This window comes from Muntiacus reevesi, chromosome 20 (assembly GCF_963930625.1).
Source record: "Muntiacus reevesi chromosome 20, mMunRee1.1, whole genome shotgun sequence".
NCBI classification, from domain to species: Eukaryota; Metazoa; Chordata; class Mammalia; order Artiodactyla; family Cervidae; genus Muntiacus; species Muntiacus reevesi.
Window position 1 is genome coordinate 20,215,307 of NC_089268.1, and position 19,895 is coordinate 20,235,201.

At 33.4% G+C, this 19,895-nt stretch overlaps 1 protein-coding gene across 3 annotated transcripts in view; it reads right to left on the bottom strand.

Annotated features, from left to right (window-relative positions):
- The window catches only part of SUPT3H (SPT3 homolog, SAGA and STAGA complex component), a 376,606-nt gene that overhangs the window by 288,940 nt on the left and 67,771 nt on the right, over positions 1-19,895 (bottom strand). Inside the window, exon 1 of one of the 3 annotated variants that reach the window (XM_065912306.1) lies at positions 1,994-2,153. The exons of the other annotated variants lie outside the window; for them this stretch is intronic. The gene's annotated coding sequence lies outside the window, so the exon portion shown is untranslated. Of the gene's footprint in view, positions 1-1,993; positions 2,154-19,895 lie in introns of those variants that run through there. 3 annotated transcript variants of the gene reach the window in all.

Genomic DNA, 19,895 nt, shown 5'->3' on the forward strand with positions numbered 1-19,895 from the left:
GACCCAAGGACAGTTCTGCACACTATATCCAAGAAGCCAAAATTCTTACATTTTACAAACTGGTTCATACTCAAGTTACATTTAAAAGGCAATTCAATGATTGAAGGAGACTACAATGATGTCTTCAAAACAGAAGAATTCTTAGAATTAAAATAGTTACAAGAAATTATTTGTATTATATATCCTAGAAAAAAAATTCTCCTTCCTCTTATTTATAAGATGTTAATTAAGTTCATGTTTTCTTTAATCCTATGAAGTTCATGTGCTAGTCCCTTCAGAACTATGTTTAAGCTATTTAACTCAGTTTAGATCTCAGCCTTAAAAACATACAAATGATTATCAGGAAACAAGATACTTCTCATTAAAAAATAAATAAAATTTGTGTAATTTCAATTACTACATTTTTCTGCTAGTTTTAGACTGATTCCGAGAAAAAAGTTATATTTTGCTTTCAGTTTTCATTTTGTCTTTCAGATTTAAAACTTATATACTAGGGTAAAGGAGATGGACCAAGCCACCTGTTGCATTCCCAGATCACAATTAGTCTTTTAGCAAGATAAGATACCCAGAGCCACCTGGCAGATTTATGCTATGAAAAATAGATGAAGGTAAGAAATAAAAAGACAAAAACATAGGTAACTGGTTACATTACCAAATAGCTCAATGTAACTATTTCTTAATTTAGCATTTTGTCTGCCAAGGCTAATTTCTAAAAAACACACTGAAGTATTAGATCACTTTAGGTAGGGTAGTACAGCTAATGTTTTCAGATGGGATAGTGGAAATTAGGTGGGTGGAAGGAATATATTCCAAAAAAATAAAAAATCTTTTCTCACTTATTTTTAATCAAATAAGATGGATGAGGAAGAAAAACTAAAGCAAAACAAAATGTCTACACTTTAAGTACATCTTACGCCTCTGACAATTTGAAACACAATTTGAAAAAACACAGTAACAATGATGCCATGGCAACAGAATATGTGAAGGAGTGACCTCTACAACTGAATCACCTTCAGCTGCTCCTCAAGTAAAATCAGTAAGTCAATAACTTGCTTTTATTATTTTCTGCTTACCTTCTATGATGGTTAATTTTGTATGTCCATTTGAGGGTGCCAGGGGGTGCCCAGATACTAAATTGAACATTATTCTGGGTGTTTCTGTGAGGATATTGTCAAATGAGATTAACATTTAAATTGGTAGACTGTAAAAAGCAGAATGCCCTTCATAATGTGGGTGGGCTCCTGCAACCTGGTGATGGTCCCAACAGACCAAAAGGCCGACCCTTCCGCAAATAACAAAAACTTCTCCCATCTGATGGCCTTTGACTGGGGCCTACCCTCTCCCTTCCAGAGAGCCTTGCAACTGAAACATCAGCTGTTCCCAGTTGTCCAGCAGCTTCCAACCTTACTTGCCAGCCTCCATCAATACATGAACCAATTCCTTATAGTAAATCTCCTCCTACACATACATGGCCTATTGGTTCCAATTCTCTATAGAACCCTAACACATCTTCCAAAAATAAATTCTTTACAATCAATTTATCAACAGGATTATTGAAGCTTCTGACACTGTGAAACTAAATAATTCTTATGTGCTAGGATGAATACTAACATTTAAAAAAATATGTAAAATCAAAATTGTAGCCTTTTGTTATATAAAAGTAATGAATTTTAAAAAGAGTAAGTTTTTAAAGATATTACTGATTTTAATTTTTACTTATTATTATTGCAGTAACTATTTTCACTGAAGTAACTACTTGTTTAATAAACTTCTTGAGACTCTGTTATGTATCACAGCAGGGGCTACAAACCTTTAAAATCATAATTTCTCCTAGGAGAACTATAAATCCACTTACACTGAGAAAGCAATTTTCTGATTTAGGTGAGGCTTTCACCGAGAGGTGACATTGCCTCCTGAGCAGGTAATACATGGAATGAGGAATATATACAGAAGTCACACATTTGGCTACAACAAAATAATATTTGACACATACCTGAGCACTTACTAGGAAGTCCCTCCAGATACAGATGGTGTTCTAAAAACTTCACACTTATTATGTCATCTATCTTCTTCAACTGCCTCCAACCCTGATGACATCATCAGCCACATTTTCATTATGAAAAAACTGAAGTCAAACACCTCTTTTACAAAAATACACAGCTACTAACTGGCTAAACCTCCATTCAAATTTCAGACTGACTCTAAGCTTACATTCTTCACACTACACTACACCAACAATTACCCCAGAAAGAAATATGTTACTTTCCAGTAAATCTTTTAGACCAGTATGGCTGAAATTATAAGTTACTTTCAAAATAGCTGCCCTTTATTTTGTACTCAGGGACATCACTTAAAAAAAAAAAAAAAGAAACAATTTCAAATATGTCTTACTGTTCAAAAAAATGGTTTGGCACTCCTTGAAAGATAGTCATTGTATCTGTATCAAATTCTAAAACAGCTATGAAGTTATAACAAGTATTCTCTTCATAAAGTTGTAAAAAACTACAAAAACTCTAAACATTTTCCTTTAAAATGTTCCTTTATATTTTTAACTCTTGGATAAAATACATTATTGAGTAAATGGTGATGTACTGTTCAATTATTTAAAATTCTTCAATCCTTTGGTAAACTATTCCAAAGTTGTTGAATAAAAGCAGGTATAAGACTCCAAGTTTCTTATTTTTTATGGGACTGAATACTTATTTTCAAATTTAACAATTACTGAGACTTTCTTAATCTCTGGTAGAAATACTATATATTTTGTTTTCCTTATTTACCTAGCTTAATCACTATCTCTACCGTGAAACAATGTAATATTATTATACTTGAAGATTTTACAAGTGTAAACAAATTATAACTGGGTATCAAGTTACTACCTTACTATCCAATTTATAATATTCTTCATTTAAATGACAAGTTTTCTAAGGAGATCTCCGCTGATTGGAAGCTTCTCTAGGGTACAACAGATTTGTATAAAACTGAATAGCTGCATGTTTTTAAAACCCTTAAAAGCAGTTCAGTATAATTCAAAGGCCTTCTTAATTAATGATAACAGCCAAATAAACCAGACATCTTGCAAAATTCTGCCTTAATCTCCTCAATGGGAAAAAATATCTCCCTTGGGAATTTTTTTCAAATTTACACAAAGGAAACAAATTATCTTAAATTATAAAGTGAGAAAGGGGTGAAAAGGTCCTAGAAAAAAGCCATAACAGAGACCAACTAAATGGCTAAAAACCAAAAGTTTCTCCTTATAAATACTTATGAATACTTGTAATACCTGAAAAGTTTAAATTATTGGTAAAGGACAAACTACATCACATCCTCTATATGTATTTTCATTCTATGAACCAAAATCCAGAATAAATTCTCTACTGAAACCTGCAAGGCTCAAAAAGCATCACTTCTGAGAAAAAAAAGTCTATAGATACTAATTTAAATATTATTGGGGAAAAAAATAACTTCTCAGAAACAGTAATATATTTTTAGCTTTCGAGGAACTACCACACTGTTTTCCACAACTGTCCCATTTTACATTTCTACCAGCAATGCACAAGCATCACAGTTTCTTCACATCCTTGCCATGGTTTCTTCTCTCTTCTTTCTTTCTTTTTCTATTAATAGCTATCCTAGTGGATGTCGAATGGTAACTCACTGTGGTTTTGATTTGCATTTCTCTGATGATCTGTGACATGGAGCATTTCTTCATACTCTTACTAGCCATCTGTATACCTCTTTGGGAGAAACGTCTATTCAAGGTCTTTGCCCAGTTTTGATGTTTTATGTTTTTGAGTTGTTTTATGTTTTTGAGTTTTATTAATAGGAATTCTTGATATCTACTTCTGCATATTTACTTCTTAGCATATATATGAGTTGTAAATCTTCTCTTCTACTCTGTGGGTTCCCTTTTCATTATATTGATAGTATGCCTTGGTATACAAAAGCTTTTAATTTTGATGAAGCCCAACTTGCCTATTTTTTCTTTCGTTACTTTTTGTGTAATAACCAAGAAAACATTGCAATAAATTATGATTCATCTCAGGAATGCTACTCTGATTTCAAATATAAGTATTCAGTTAGGGTTGGAAGACTCGCCATAGGTAACAATTATTCCCAGATTGATCCACAGATTTAAGGCAAACTCAATCAAAATCTCAGCAGGAACTTTTACAGAAAGATAGAAATAGATAAGCCACTTTTAAATTTCATACAGAAGAGTAAGGAAACTAGAATAGCCAAAAAAAATTGTAAAAAAATAAATAAAAATATAAAAGTGGAGAATTCATCTTAAGAGGTTTTTGAACTTATTATAAATCTACAGTAATCAAGATGGTACAGTAATGAAGAAAAGATAACTCAAATATCAATCAAACAGAAAAAAAGTCTAGAAATAGACCCACACAACTATGGTCAATTGATAATACTTACAAAGGTGTAAAGGCAATCCAATTTAAAAAAATGACAGACTAGTCAACAATGTTAGAACAAATAAATATCCACAGGCAGAAAATAAGTAAACCTTACCTCATACTTCACGACTCATATAAAATTAATTCAGAATACACTTAAACATATAACAAGTGTTCTACCAAATTGTTAGAACAAAACAGTTAAAAATGCTTGCAATCTTCAGAAAAGCAAAGAGTGCCTGAATACAATATCAAAGGCATAATACATAACAGGAAAAATTGATAAAAACTGGACTTAGTTGAAATTAAAAACTCTGTTCTGTAGAAGTTACTGTAGAAGACAATAAAGACAAACTCAAACTCGGAGAAAATATTTTCAAATCACATATTAGGCAAAAGACTTGTGAAGGACTGGTATTCAGGATATACAAATAATGCTCAAAACACAAAAATAAGAAAAGCCTCTAGCATAAAAGAAGGTAACCAGAACAAGGAGGATAAAAAGGAAAGCAAATGAAGCAGAGAAAATAAAGGCTCTAAAAGAATGTTTTACATAATCATAAATATTTTTGTGGAGACACAATATCACACCCATTAAGAGGAAAAGGAGGGCTTTTTTTTTTTTTTAATAAGTAAAAGAAACATTCAGGGAATCAAAAAAACTCTTAGAAATTAAAATTATGACCAAAACTTTTTAACTGAATAAAAAGTTTAGAAGATGAAGTTAAAGATAAACTCCTAGAAAGTAGACCAAAAAAGTAAATGGGATAGAAAAAAGAAAACTGAAGGACCAGTTCAAGAGACCCAACAGTTGAATAACAGCGATTCAAGAAAGAGGGGAATAAAGCCTGAAAGTTGAAGGAACAGGTGGAGAGAAGGAAGGAACTAAAAAGAGAAACAGAGACAGAATACCAAGCAGGGAGGGAGAGAGAGAAATTATCAAAACAATAATTCAAGAAAATTTCTAAGAACTGAAAGAGAACCCAGCTAAGCGAATGAAAAAAGATCCATGCTATATCAGCATTATCATAAAATGTTGGAACACAAAAGTTAAAGAAAAGATACTAGAAGTGTCAAGAATAAGAGGAAAAAATGGTCAGATACAAAGGCTCCCAGGGCTGAATGACATGAGACTTGTCAGTAGCAACAATAGCTAGAAAATAGTAGGAGAAAGGCTACAGGATTTTAAGACAGAATGGTTTGCAACTCAAAACCTATGTCAAGTACACATAAAGTATACATAAATGATCCGAAATGCACGCGTTCCATTCTCACTTGGCTTTAGAATTCATGTTTATCTTTCAACAACAATTAACATCTAAATCATGGTTTTCTAAAACTAATGCTGAAATTAGTCTCTTCTTTAAGTGGATTCTAAATGACTACAAAGGAAAGCTGCCAAGAAAAGTGCTCAATGCCAGCTGAAAGACAGAGTAAGATTAAAACTTTGTTGTGAGTAATCCCCATGTACAGTTCATTATGGAGAAACTTATGCCTGTCAGTTTCCATCAGAACATCAAGCCAGTTGACAGAATTTTCAAGTCCCCCAAAATCCTCTTTATAATAGAGGCTACCCTCTATTATATTGGGAAATTTAAATGGATAGATTTGATAGAAAAGATGAACTTTTCAAGTATAAAGGAAAAGGATATGCTTCATAAAATATCACCATCTGATATTCATAAAACTTAATGATTATTTCTTTAATAAGATCAAAGTACTTCTACATACCTCACACAGGTATGTGAAGCCAGGTGGCTTCATAATACCACTGACAAAAGTCAGGTTAATTGAATGAATGACCTTGATGATAAACTACAGTGTTTTTTACACTATGCTATATGGCTTCCAAAGGTTTAGATATTAACTTTTCTTAAGTGTAAAAGACAGGGCTTCAAGATAATAAAGATAATCTAAAAGAGAAGATAATCAGACCATTATCTCAAACAATCTATTTCAATAAATTATATTTAAGTAAACATTGTATAGGGGAGAGGAATAGGGAGTGGAAATGAGAGAAGAAAAAAAAAGAAAAAACCACTAAATGACTGAAGGATAAAGGGACATGCCTAAATTTAACTCTAGGTTCCAAATTAAAAGGAGATTGGTTACAACATGTAAATATTTACCTGTTCCCACCTGTGTGCCAAATACTGTACAACAGACATCTCCCTCAATCCTCATCAACAGCCGTTAGTTCCATTTTAGACAGGAAATTATACTGAGACAGGCTAAGAAATTTGCCCAAGATCACAGTTAGGGAGAGGAAGCTTCTGATTTAATTCTACAGCTGATGTTCTTCTGATCTGCAGCTAATTTGTACACAATGTTTAAATGAAATTTTATACTTCCACCTGAAAATACGTTTATATTGCTGTGAAACCCATAGTACGTCTAGCAAAATAACAAAGATGCAAGGAAAATGGTACTGCTGGCTGTTTCTATGCTGTCTTTTCACTCACTTATCAGTTGAACTCAGTATTTACCCATTTCCTACTATATGATAAACACCGCTCTGGTGCCCAAAGTTTTCTCCGGAGGAACTTCATACCTGGGAATGGCAGAGGAAAACTTAAAACACGTAAACTGGGAAGGATTAAGAGTTCTAAGCTACAAATTGGCACCAAAGTTGCGGGGGGGGGTGTTCCTCTCAGAAAAGGGAAACCAAAAGATGTGACTCCTAAACCAGTTCATGACATTTATTTATCCATTCAAAAGTATTTCCTACCATCCTATTTTATGTCAGTCACGCTTAGTGGTAAGTAACAAGACGGATACTAGTGAGTAAGTAGCGTTGGGATTATGAACAAGAGAAAAAAATCAGGGATAATGTATCAGAACATAAGAAAATAAGCCAGGAAAGAAAATATTCTAAATCTTATAGATTATTCCTGGGAGAACTGGGTTCAAGGTCTAATAAGCATTAAAGGAGACCAAAAATGCAACATGTGAGGCCACCATCTTCAATCTTCAATGAGATATTCCTATCAGCTATGAGGTGACTGAATACTAATGCTATCGAGAGTATTCACCAATCAGGAACCAAAGTCAGAAAACCACGAATAAGAATGTTATATGTGACATACAGATTTTAAAACTTCTGAATGAAAATCATACTATAAACGTACAAACATTATTTCAAATAAGAAACTAAAAAAGCATTGAAATACAAAATGGAGAGAGTTAAAGACCTTCCCTTAATGCACAGAGTTCTTATAACTCAATAAGGAAATATAAACATATCTATCTCTTTAAAATGAGTAAGAAATAACAAATAATTCACAAAGAAAATACTCTGTTTGAATCAAGTGCCAGAATCTCTGTCTCTCTCTCTCCCTCTATGTATGTATTACACACACATACATACCTGCACATAAGATACACACACATGCACACACACACACATTTATATCTATACCTAAATCAATATTTGAGCAATATACACCAAGCAATAAAAAATTATTTTAAAATGCTGAGCTTATTAGTATTTTGTATTTTAAAAATATATTTTAGATATGCCTTTTCTCTATAAATGGATATGTACTACTTTTATAATCAGGAACCAATAATGACTCCCTCTCTATACAGTCCTGAGGTAAAGGACTGAAGCAGGTAGCTAATAGCATTCCAAACAATTTTCTACTTCAAGCAGAATCTATAGAAACCCAGGTTGTAGTAAATCTACAAAGAGAGGCTTCAGTCATGAAGCGCTGACAAGCACAAGACAGAAGCAGAGGAAATGAGCATCAAAAAATAAGTCAATTTTATTGCTGTTACTGAAATTGCACATTAACCATAAAATCAAGACTACAAACAGATACATCCTAAAAAAGAATCATGATTTAGTGTGTATAAGTTGTTATACACAGTTTTTGATACAGATTTACTGCTTAGTTTTAATAGATCAATACATTATTCTGTTTGCAACTGAAACTGCTTATTTTTAATTAAAAAGTATGAGAAAGCATTCAAAATAAAGTACATTACTCTACAAAAATAAGACATCAATTAAGATTATTTCAAGAAAACCTAAATCACTTTCTCCTCTCTCTTATTAACGAATGATTAACCACAAACTATTAGCAACCACAGTCTTGTGCTCAGCAGTACAAATGACATTAAAATTTAAAACACAGCCCAAGCTATAAGCAAAGAATTTTTAATTCAGTGATTACATACAAACTCAAATTAGACATACAGATGTTAGCATACAGGAAGGCCAAAGGCAGTCAAGTCTCTAAGTATAAAGAGAAGCTGACAGCTAACACGCAGTGAGACAGAGCAAGTAAGACCACTGTGTGCCTACTCACTCAGTGGGGCTGACTCTTTGCCACCCCACAGCCGCCAGGCTCCACCGTCCACGGGGATTCTCCAGGCAAGAATACTGGAGTGGGCTGCCATACCCTCCTCCAGGGGATCTTCCTAACCCAGGGACCGAACCCAGGTCTCCCACATTGCAGATGGATGCTTTACTGTCTAAGCCACCTGGGAAGCCCAAGAACACTGGAGCGAGTAGTCTATCCCTTCTCCAAGGGGTCTTCCCAACACAGAAATCAAACTGGGGTCTCCTGCATTACAGGCGGATTCTTTACCAGCTGAGTTACCAGGGAAGCCCCTAGTAAGATCACAGAAGGTGTTTTATCAATAAGATGACTTCAGCTTTTGGACTCTATGGGAGAAGGCGAGGGTGGGATGTTTCAAAGGAACAGCATGTATATTATCAAGTGTGAAACAGATCGCCAGTCCAGGTTGGATGCATGAGACAAGTGCTCAGGGCTGGTGCACTGGGATGACCCAGAGTGATGGGATGGGGATGGAGGTGGGAGGGGGGTTCAGGATGGGGAACACATGTAAAACCATGGCTGATTCATGTCAATGTATGGCAAAACCACTATAATAATATAAAGTAATTAGCCTTCAACTAATAAAAATAAATGAAAAAAAAAGAAAGAATGGCTCTTAATCAATCAAATCAAAAATATCTGCTACAAGTATATATGGAAAGAAACAAAACTTCTGATTTTCTTGTTTATATCACCTCAGAAAAGAGTGAATAACCAGGTTTAAAGTTACCACTTAGTTACTACTTTGCCAGTGTTATCTGTAGGAGTGAGTGGATGGATAATCATGTCAGTCACTGAATAAAAGACTTCGATAACAAAGAAAGCAAAGAAACCAAGACTTGCATTAGGCTGAAATCTGACTATGGAAAATTAAATCTTAACTATAGAACCAAAGGATTAAATAATGAAACATTTATTTGTACATTTTCAAACAGCCAAAATGTAAATTAACTACAGTTTAAAGCTGGAAAATGGCAAATAATCATTAATAAAATGTAATGTTTTAAATTATAAGGCTTCTAAGTCTCTCTTCCAATAAAATGCCATCATAAAAAAAAAAGTTTTCATTCACTTTAAGGTTCTGGGAGGCTCAAATAAGCTTTCCTTAAGAATGTAAAGTTTAACTTCAAATAATTTTAAGTACTATTTTATATTACTTTAGCAACTATATTAGCAAATAGATTTCATAAATCTTAGTTTAAATATCATACTAATTCCTAATGGACAAATGGTTTTCATTTTCCATACTTTTTATAATTTATTACTTATAAATTAGCATGTATATTCCAAAAATGATATAATATGTATTAGCATTTGCTTCTTAGGAAGAGATTAGAAAATAAAATGAGTTTACCAGATCATACAAATATATATTAGAAACACTTTCAAAGTATTTATGTTGATCCCTCACCAAAAACAAAGAAAACATTTAAAGTTGGGGGAGAAGTTGAGTAAATAATTACAAGCCATGGCTGCCTTTAGATAGAAGGTTTATCATTTAATTATAATGCTGATCATTTAAAAGTATCCAAAATGTCTCCAGCATTTTAAAGAGCTAAGCAGAGTTATTTTTAAAATCAAACATATGTGCTTTTTCTGTTTATGTCTTTGGAAAGAACATTCTGTATAATGAAAAACACGACCAGATTTTTCACAGTACATCACTATAAAACCCTGTAATTGACTTTTGGGGTTGGTTTACTCTATATCTATTTTTGACCACAGAAAACAGCAATGATGTGGTGAAAAGCCCAAAATGTAAGTCCCATTGCAGGATAAGACTCCATCCTGATTAGTACAGAAGTATCATATTTATGCTGGGAAATGTGCCCATTTGAAAAGAGAAAATTTCAGTGCATAGGAGCCTCCTCTTTTTTAATCAAGCCATGTAAAAACTAGTAACTCTGAGGCCTGGTCTGGGTCTAAGCTGGATGCTGCTGTACACACCGATACTTCCACGGAAGACAGCTTAATATTGATGCTCAAAACTGATACTGGAAATAACAGGTTCATCTCTATTGGCTAATCAAATGGAAGATAACACTGTAAATTATCTCTTAAAACTATAAATTAACACTGGATAGTTACTTTTCCCCAGTCTTAATAGAGATTATATGAAGAATTAATCCCCTCCTAAAAGCTGTGACAAAACTAATTTGTCATTCCTAACAAAAGCACAGTTTTCCTTCACTGAAAAGAAGTCTAAAATATCTCTGAATGAGCTCTTCTAGCTTCGTTAATAAATTTTACATATTAGCAAGTAAAATAAACTAAAAGAGGGAGATGGCGTGTGGTTTAAAAATCAGCCTGTAACACCTACCACAGATTTATCTCCTGTGAGTTGACTCAACCATTCCTTCTTCTCAGTAAATAAACTACATTCTATGCAGGGTACTGCGGGAGGGTTTTTCAAGAGCCAAGTAAAGGAATATGTTTTAGATGGAATCTTCCAAATTGACATCCTGCCCACTTTTGGTAGGTATTAAAGGGTCCACAGCACTTTATGAATTAGTTGTGGTTTACCTAAAAATCATGGCCAAAGCCACCATGGTCACTGCACGTTCAATTTATTCCTATCAGAAATCAATGTGCCTTAAAAAAAAAAAAAAAAAAAAAAAGGCTTGGCCCATTTAGAAAAAAGTCAAGCTAAGTGACAGCATTCTAGTAGCATTGTTGACTGAACGGCAATGTATCACTGTAAAGTCTAGAAGTGTATTGAATGATAAGTCAAATTTGTATTAATTTTATTGTTATATTTAGGTCTTTAATAATATAGATTATTTGCCTTTTATTCTACATTTTAATTGAACCAATAAAACAATGAATTAACACTAACTGCATAAGAATATTTAATAGCTTTCGCCAACTTCTTGGTGAGCAGTGGCACAAAGATGTTCACAGAATCTTCACTAATTTATGAAGAACAGAAAACTCCTGAAAAATCCTTACATGAATTACCTATACAAAAGATCATCTGAACAACAGAAGAATTTCTTACCAAGCTGACTAAATAGCCAAACAAAATATCACAATCTGACATCCGATCTTCCAGTTAGAAATATGTGAAAGGCTTAACTGAGCTACATCGGAAGTCACTAAGATGAGAATTGGTGGGAAAGACCTGACCCAGTCTGTTCAGTCCTGATCCAATTCCTTTCAATAAATTCCTCATCTAAACAAATCAAATTGTTCACCACTACATTACCTGCATTACCAGATAATCCAGCTTTTATTTAAAGTGTTTTATGCACATTTTTAAACTGTTGTGGTGAAGGAAAATGGCGGAAAGTTCACCAGTCAACATTTTTCTTTCATTTGCTAACTTTCTCAAGAAAATCAAGCTAATACTTAGGAAGAAAAAAGGAAGTATCTTCTCAATAAATGACATAAGAAGAGTAGTAAGTGGAACTAAATAGTGTCTTCAAAATCATTGCACTGCGCCTTTTACTGGAAAACCTTCCTACTATATTAGCATTGTATTTTATAACTAAAATTTGATTATTATAAAATTATTAAGACATTAGTAAGTCTAAACCAGGAACCTGGAAATGCCTAAATTTCAACTGGAAGAAAATTCAGTCTACCTGCTACAAACCTGTAATGTTACCAAGACATTTTTACTTTCTCCATGTACACACTATTGTGTATAAAACAGATAAACAAGGACCTACTGCATAACATAGGGAACTATGTTTAATTAATGTCTTACAAAAATCTATAATGAAAAAGAGCCTGAAAAAGAATATAGATACATAACTGAATCACTTTGCTGTATACGTGAAGCTAACACAACAATGCAAACTAACTATATTTCAATTTAAAAAATGGCTAAGAAAAGTCCTCTTACAATAGTAAGACAGAAGTAGAAAGGAGAAATAAGACTTTTAACAACATTATAAACCAACCGGACCGACAGACACCTATAGACCTATCCAACCAACAACAGAATGCACTTTCTTCTTCTCAAGACTAACAGAACATTCTCCAAAACAGACAAAATGCTAGAAATAACACAAAATAAGTCAATGAATTTTAAACAGGTAACATCTCACACACCACAATGAAGTAAATTAGAAACCACGAAAATCAGTAAGAGATGGAAGCCTGGAAAAGACATAAACAGGTCAAAACTAATCAACACGCTCCTCAATAGCCAATTGGTCAAATTTATAACTTACAATAAAACAATAATGTGAGGTGTCTGTTGTGTGCTCTTTTGTATGTATTCAATTCACTTATAGAATACAACATTAATCAAAAGAATAAAAATTCTCAAGGACATCTTGAAATAACTGTATGTATGTCAAGGAAAACTTTTAATTATAGCCATTGTCTTCTCAGTCAAACACATCATAAGGGAAACTTCAATTCAAATCAATTTTTCTTTTAATAGATAAGTTCATTCTATTTTCATTTATCATTTTGATATAAGCAAATCAGGTCTTCTCTCACTTAAAAATATTTTCTTTTAAACTGGTTTTTGTATTTTCTAAATTCCCACCCCATTCCCCTTTCTCTTTCTTTCTTTTTAAATTTTCTGGAGAACATTTCTTGCAGAATAGGTCTGCTGGTGATGAAATTGCTTAGTTTTCCTTTGTCTGAAAATGTCTATAGTATTCCCTTTTTACTTCTGAAGGATAATTTTTCTGGATATAGAATTCTACATTGGTGGATTTTTTCCTTTCAACACTTAAAATATTTCACTTCTTTCTCTTGCTTGCATGATTTCTGATAAGAACCCTGTTCAATCTTACCCTTGTACCTCTATAGATATATTTTTTCTTCTTGCTTTTTTCAAGATTTTCCCTTTGTTTTTTATTTTACATACTGATTTTTGTGTTGTTTCGGTGTAATGTACCAAGAGGTATGTATGTGTATTTTATTCTTCTAGATATACTCTGGGCTTCCTGGATCTGTCACTAGTTTTGGAACATTCTGGCTGGCTACTATTACTTGAAATATTTCTCTGTTCTCTCTCCACCTTCCAGGGTTTCAATAAAGTGTGTGTTCTGCCTCTTGATATTATGTCACATTTCTTGGATGTACTGTTCTGTTTTTGTTTTCATGCTTTTTTTGTCCCCTCCTTGTATATCAGTTTAGAGAAATTCTATAGATCAATCTTCAAGTTCAGTGATTCCTTTTTTGTCTCTTTTGCATCTACACATGAGTCCATCACAGGATTTTTCATTTCCTTTACAAAAGTGAACTTCAGTTTCTTTACCATTTCATTTTGATTCTTAGAATTTACAGGTCTGCCTGTGTTACCTATCTGTTCTTACAAGTCATCTACTTTTTCCATTAGAGCCCTTAATGTTTGTCACAGTTATTTTAAATTATTTAAATGTCCTATTTGATAATTCCAGTGGAATTATCAAATAGGACATTTAAATAATTTAAAATTATTTGGCATGCCTTGTAAGTTTTTCTTGACAGCAAGGCATGTCATATTTGGTAATAATTACTGAAATAAATACCAATACATCCTTAATATAAGGGGTGACTTTGCTTGCTTTATTAGTAGGTGCCAGAGACTTAAAATTATTCTAATGTTCATGATTTTGTCTCATCTTGAATTTGGGCTTTCCTTGTGGCTCAGCTGGGAAAGAATCCACCTGCAACGTGGGAGACCTGGGTTTGATCCCTGGATTGGGACAATCCCCTGGAGAAGGGAAAGGCTAGCCACTCCAGGATTCTGGCCTAGAGAATTCCATGGAATATATAGTCCATGGCGTTGCAAAGAGTCAGACACCATGGCGTTGCAAAGCGTAAGACACGACTCAGTGACTTTTCACGTTCACTTTCAGTGCTGCCCCTTACAATATGTCTGTCTCTTAGAGCTGTTTTACCTGTAATCTATTGTTGTGATATTGGTTATTGATTTGAGATCTTTCTTCCTTTTTAATGTATTTACAGCTGTGAATTTCTCTCTGAGCACTGCTTTTGCTTTATCTCAAAAGTTTGAAACTGAGTTTTCATTTTTGTTCCTCTAACACAAACTTCTCTTTGTTTTGTTTTGAACAAACTTCACTCTGTTCATCTACTTCTCTTGTTGTATCTATTTATTCTTTCTTATTTTAATGTAATACTCCCAGTAATAATGACAAAACTTGTACTGAACTTCCTTTTTGATTCTAAATAAAATATTTTGGTAGAGAAGGCAGATATAAGGATATACGTCTTCTTAGCAATCATAACTTTCAAGTAAGCAAGAGAAGACACTGGGCAATACTGATAATACCTTTAAGTGCATTAAGGTTAAAGTCAAGGAATTTTTAAAAACCGTTAAATATAGAAAGCACACCAAATTACGGTTTCTACCTCCTGTCTTTGGAAATAATTTTTCAGAAAAAGTACAAATGATGTCACATGGCCATGAAAAACCACATAAAATTTGTGTGGTCCTTGCAGCAATCCAATGAAAATTATAGCCATTTCTTTTAGTGGACATTTTGAATATATTATACATGCAGGAATATTATGTTTGATCAATTAATACCTTGAAAGTAGTTAAAAACAAGACTACACCAAAGGAAAAAAACAATGTGTATGTGAAGAAGACAGAAATAAGTTAAAATCTACCTTCTCGAGGTGATCAAAAATGAATTTATGTATGTCTTTTGTCCAAATATAAATCAAACTTCTTTTCTTCACAAAATTTAGAAAAACAGAGTTGCCTCATCTTAGAATCCTAACAAAGGATCTCCTGCTGCAGGGCACTCTGCCAAGATATTTTATTTAGAATCAAGAAGTATAACTCGGGAATCACACAGTAGCCTGAATCAACCTCACTCAACACTAGTGCTGGAAGCTTAGAAAAGCCACCTAACAAAACTACGATTTACAAAATAAAGAGAGAGAAGCAACAAAGAAATTCAATACAAGTTTAGTCATTATTTCTGGGAGTATTACTTTAAAATTAGAAATGCTAAATGCTACTGTAAAAGAAAAAAATTAATGCTAAAAAAAATGTGAAAGTACTTATGTAAATATCACAAAGAATAGGTACTTACAACACAGTAAAAATTTCTATTACATTAAATTATGCTGTACCTCAATCAAGAATGAATAAAGATCATATACACTGTGTGTGAAATCTTAAAAACATCTCTAGCACTGATGAAAACATTAAAGCAGGTGCATGTGAACAATTTGAAGATTCATAAAATTTAAATGGGAAAAATCACATTTCAAATTACTTTTATTTATATAATAATTTAAATTCTTTTCAGTCTTCTCACACAGTGAAAATATCCAGACACTATACTCAGCTATATGCACTAATTTAAAAGCATAAAAAAAAAAAAAAAGCATAAAATAAAAAATATATTTTCAAATGTAACAGAGATAGCCATCATGGAAATCCTCTTTACCAAAACTGTTAATAAATTTAATACAATAGTATTAATGAAAAGGCTGACTATGTCACACATATCTCAGATTCTAAATTATAAAACAGGTCTAAAATGAAAAAAAAATTTCTTTTAGTTCTCTACCATATTCATACATACATATTAATACATATATGCATGTTTTTACACATGCATATAAGTGTAATTTTTACACTTTTATTTTGAGCTTTAAAACAATCCCAACATAGATTTGAGTGTATCAGGGTAGTTAATTGATATTTATTCAATTTAAAAATATAAATTAAAAAAACAGATATTAAGGGATGTTGACTAGGGGAGTTTAGTTAATATTCAAATCACTTAAGAGTCTAATTAATTTATCTCCCTTAAACTCTCAAACTGTGGTAGTTTACATAACAGGTTCCAGATTTCCATCCACAACACGCCATGGCCTGACTGTGGGTGGAGTGTACTTCTCTGCCTCTTCACTTTAAATCGGCCATGTGAACTTTTCTTTGTCAGTTGATAAATGGGCAGAAGTGACAAAATGTGCCAGTTATAAACCAAGGCCTTAAAAGGCCCTCTTGAGACTCTGCCATCACCAAAATAAGAACATTCCTGAGGTACCTCATAAAATAAAGAGGAAAGTGAAGAGGACTATAGCCTACACCCCCCACCCACACATCTACGGTCAGAAGCAGAGCTGCCTAAGTCTAGTCAAAAGACCCAAACAAATAGGCAATAATAAATAATTGCTGTCACTGAGTTTTGGCATGTTTGTGCAATAGCAAAATGATTTATAGGTAGACCCCTTATACTCTTTGGTGCCAAGTGAAAATCAATATAAAATTATTCTCTTTCCATAGAATCAAATACCTTGATTTCAAAAATTATAACTAAATGGGAATAAAATCATTAAACATACCACTGGAAAAAAATGGACTTTTCCTTTCTCTATCTCTCATAATTGGATGAAGTCATAATCCTGCTACTGTGACAAATTCAGAAACCCACTAAGACTCCAACAAGGGCTTCCCTAGTAGCCCAGATGATAAAGAACCTGCCTGCAATGTGCAAGACTCTGGTTCAATCCCTGGGTGGGCAAGATGCTCCGGAGAAGAGAATGGCAACCCACGCCAGTTTCTTGCCTAGAGAATCCCAAGGACAGAGGAGCCTGGTGGATACAGTCCAAGAGGTCGCAAAGAGTCTGACACAACTGAACAACTAACACACACACACAACTCCAATAAAAACTGAAAAAAAAAAAAATCAGAGGTTTGCAAGCAGCACTGTAATTAATAACTGTAAATCATCCAAATTATGAAAATTCAAAAAAACTTTAACAATAAATGATGTATTTTTCCATTGCTTAGCATCCAAGTAAACACATGGTTTGTAAACCTGCCTAACCTGGTAAAGGAAAAAACGCTCATCCAGTGCAAAAGAGTATTTTTAAATGAATGATTAAGGCAAACTGGAGACCATATGAAATACAATTTCTCAAACATAACCACCACACATTCTTACAGAAAACAACTGACATAAGAATTTTTCTCTCATTCTAGCAATGAGCAATTATAGAAATGTGCAGTTCACCTACTTTCAAAAAAGAACTTAAAGTTAACTGTTAGAAACAGATAAAACCCAAAACTATTCAACAAAACTAAAAAGCTAGATAACTAAGAAAATAGTTGTGATAGTTTCAGAAGGAAAATTATTTCTGATAACCTAGTCTGGGTTTGCTAACTGAACACAGATCTTCGTTTTGAATGTCATGTCAGTTAAAGTTAAGAGAAAAGCATACTGGCTCCCATTGTTTTACCTAATAAAATGAAGCACAACAGTCAGGAAATAAAATTTTTTTCCAAATCTTCAAAAGGGCAGTGTCATGCAGGCCTTTTTGACAGAGAAATGGGAACATTATAACTGAAGGTAGTGTGCTGTAAAGTCATTTATCTAAGGACCCAAGTAAGTAAAGCCTGGGTATGTCCTACTGCCATCAATATACCTGAGGAAAAGATAAAGAATGAGAGGAGAAGGCAATGGCATCCCACTCCAGTACTCTTGCCTGGAAAATTCCACGGATGGAGGAGACTGGAAGGCTGCTGTTCATGGGGTCGCTAAGAGTCAGACAAGACTGAGCAACTTCACTTTCACTTGTCACTTTCATGCATTGGAGAAGGAAATGGCAACCCACTCCAGTGTTCTTGCCTGGAGAATCCCAGGGACGGGGGAGCCTGTTGGGCTGACATCTATGGGGTCGCACAGAGTCAGACATGACTTAAGTGACTTAGCAGCAGCAGCATTTACTAAAACGTGTTTCGGGGTACACAAATGTAGAACACATTAGTAGGTATAGAGAAAACAAAAGATAACTAAGGTTGGGAAACCCGAAATTAAAAGTCTCTTTACTGCAGGACTGCTCAGAGCCTTTAACAGAGTACATACAGTGGCAAGTACCAAAAATACCACCTTCCTCCGACTTCTTTAACTTGAACAACTTTTCTTCAAGAAGCACTTGAAGGGAAGCTTTACTCAGGGCACATTTAAGAAAACATTAATATAGAGGTAAGACTAGTTCCTCAGACTATGCCACTTTAATAATTAAAGTCAACAGTATTTACTACTTTAACATTAATACTTTGGCTGTCAGGAAATTATATTTTAATTATAATACCTCTAAAGATAAAAAGCTTTTCCATTTTCCATCAGTTTTTCTTATCTTTATATTAAACTTGTAATCCAATGTGACATTATTTAATAATTGTTTATTCTCATCTTATGGTTCTTATGGTAAATTTTTAAAAGCAACTGAATCTAGTTTGGGACTCTCCATTTATCCCATGATTTTATTTTCAGATTATTGTTACATAAAGATAAATCTAATACACCATAGAGTTTTCACTACTAGAAATACCTTCCTACATTATATATAACTCTTTATATTACTGCATAACAACACTATACTAATTACTTTTCCTTCACAAGAAAAGGACAATTGGATCAGTCACCCAGTATCTAGAATTAGCCATTCTTATCTGTCTGGAATGATGAGGCTAAAATAAGTGTACAGAGACTTCCCTGGTGGTCCAAGGGCTAAGATTCCACTCTGCCAATGCAAGGGCCCGAGTTCAAGGTCAAGGAACTAGATCCCACGCACCCCAACTAAGACCTGGCAGAGTCAAATAAATAAATAAATATTTAAAAATTTTTTTCAAATATAATAAAAATTTAAAAAATAAACATAGTTTATGAGCTGCAACCCTGAAGAAAAAACAATTTAGGCACCAGTAAAAAAAAGATGGGAATGACTGACAGAGTTGCTTCTTACCTCTACTACCTATTAATTTTCATCACAAGTAGATCTGGAGGGGCAGACACCAGAAGAGAATTTAAAGTGATATACAGTGGTACAGTAGGAATTCAAGCAGATAAGAGATTACAAGGATCTGATTAGCTTATCACCTTACAGGGATTTGGGAATACAGACTTCTTGGTAGAATTCAAATTCTGTGTGCTGAGATTTATGTACACAATACTGCACACTACTTGGCTCTCTTATTAGTATATATAAATTAAAAATATTTCAAGTCTACAGAGGTCTTTTTTCTAACTATGATGTAAAACACGAATCAAATACCAACCAGATTAAGTATGAACTGTTGCCCTTTAAAAGTTCCATCATTATTTTATTTCATGAAGGTATTATCAACTATGAAAATAAGTGGGTGGGAATGTGTAATTTGAAAATATTTGGTCAAAGAAAAAGCCCAGTATGACTAAAACAAGATGGC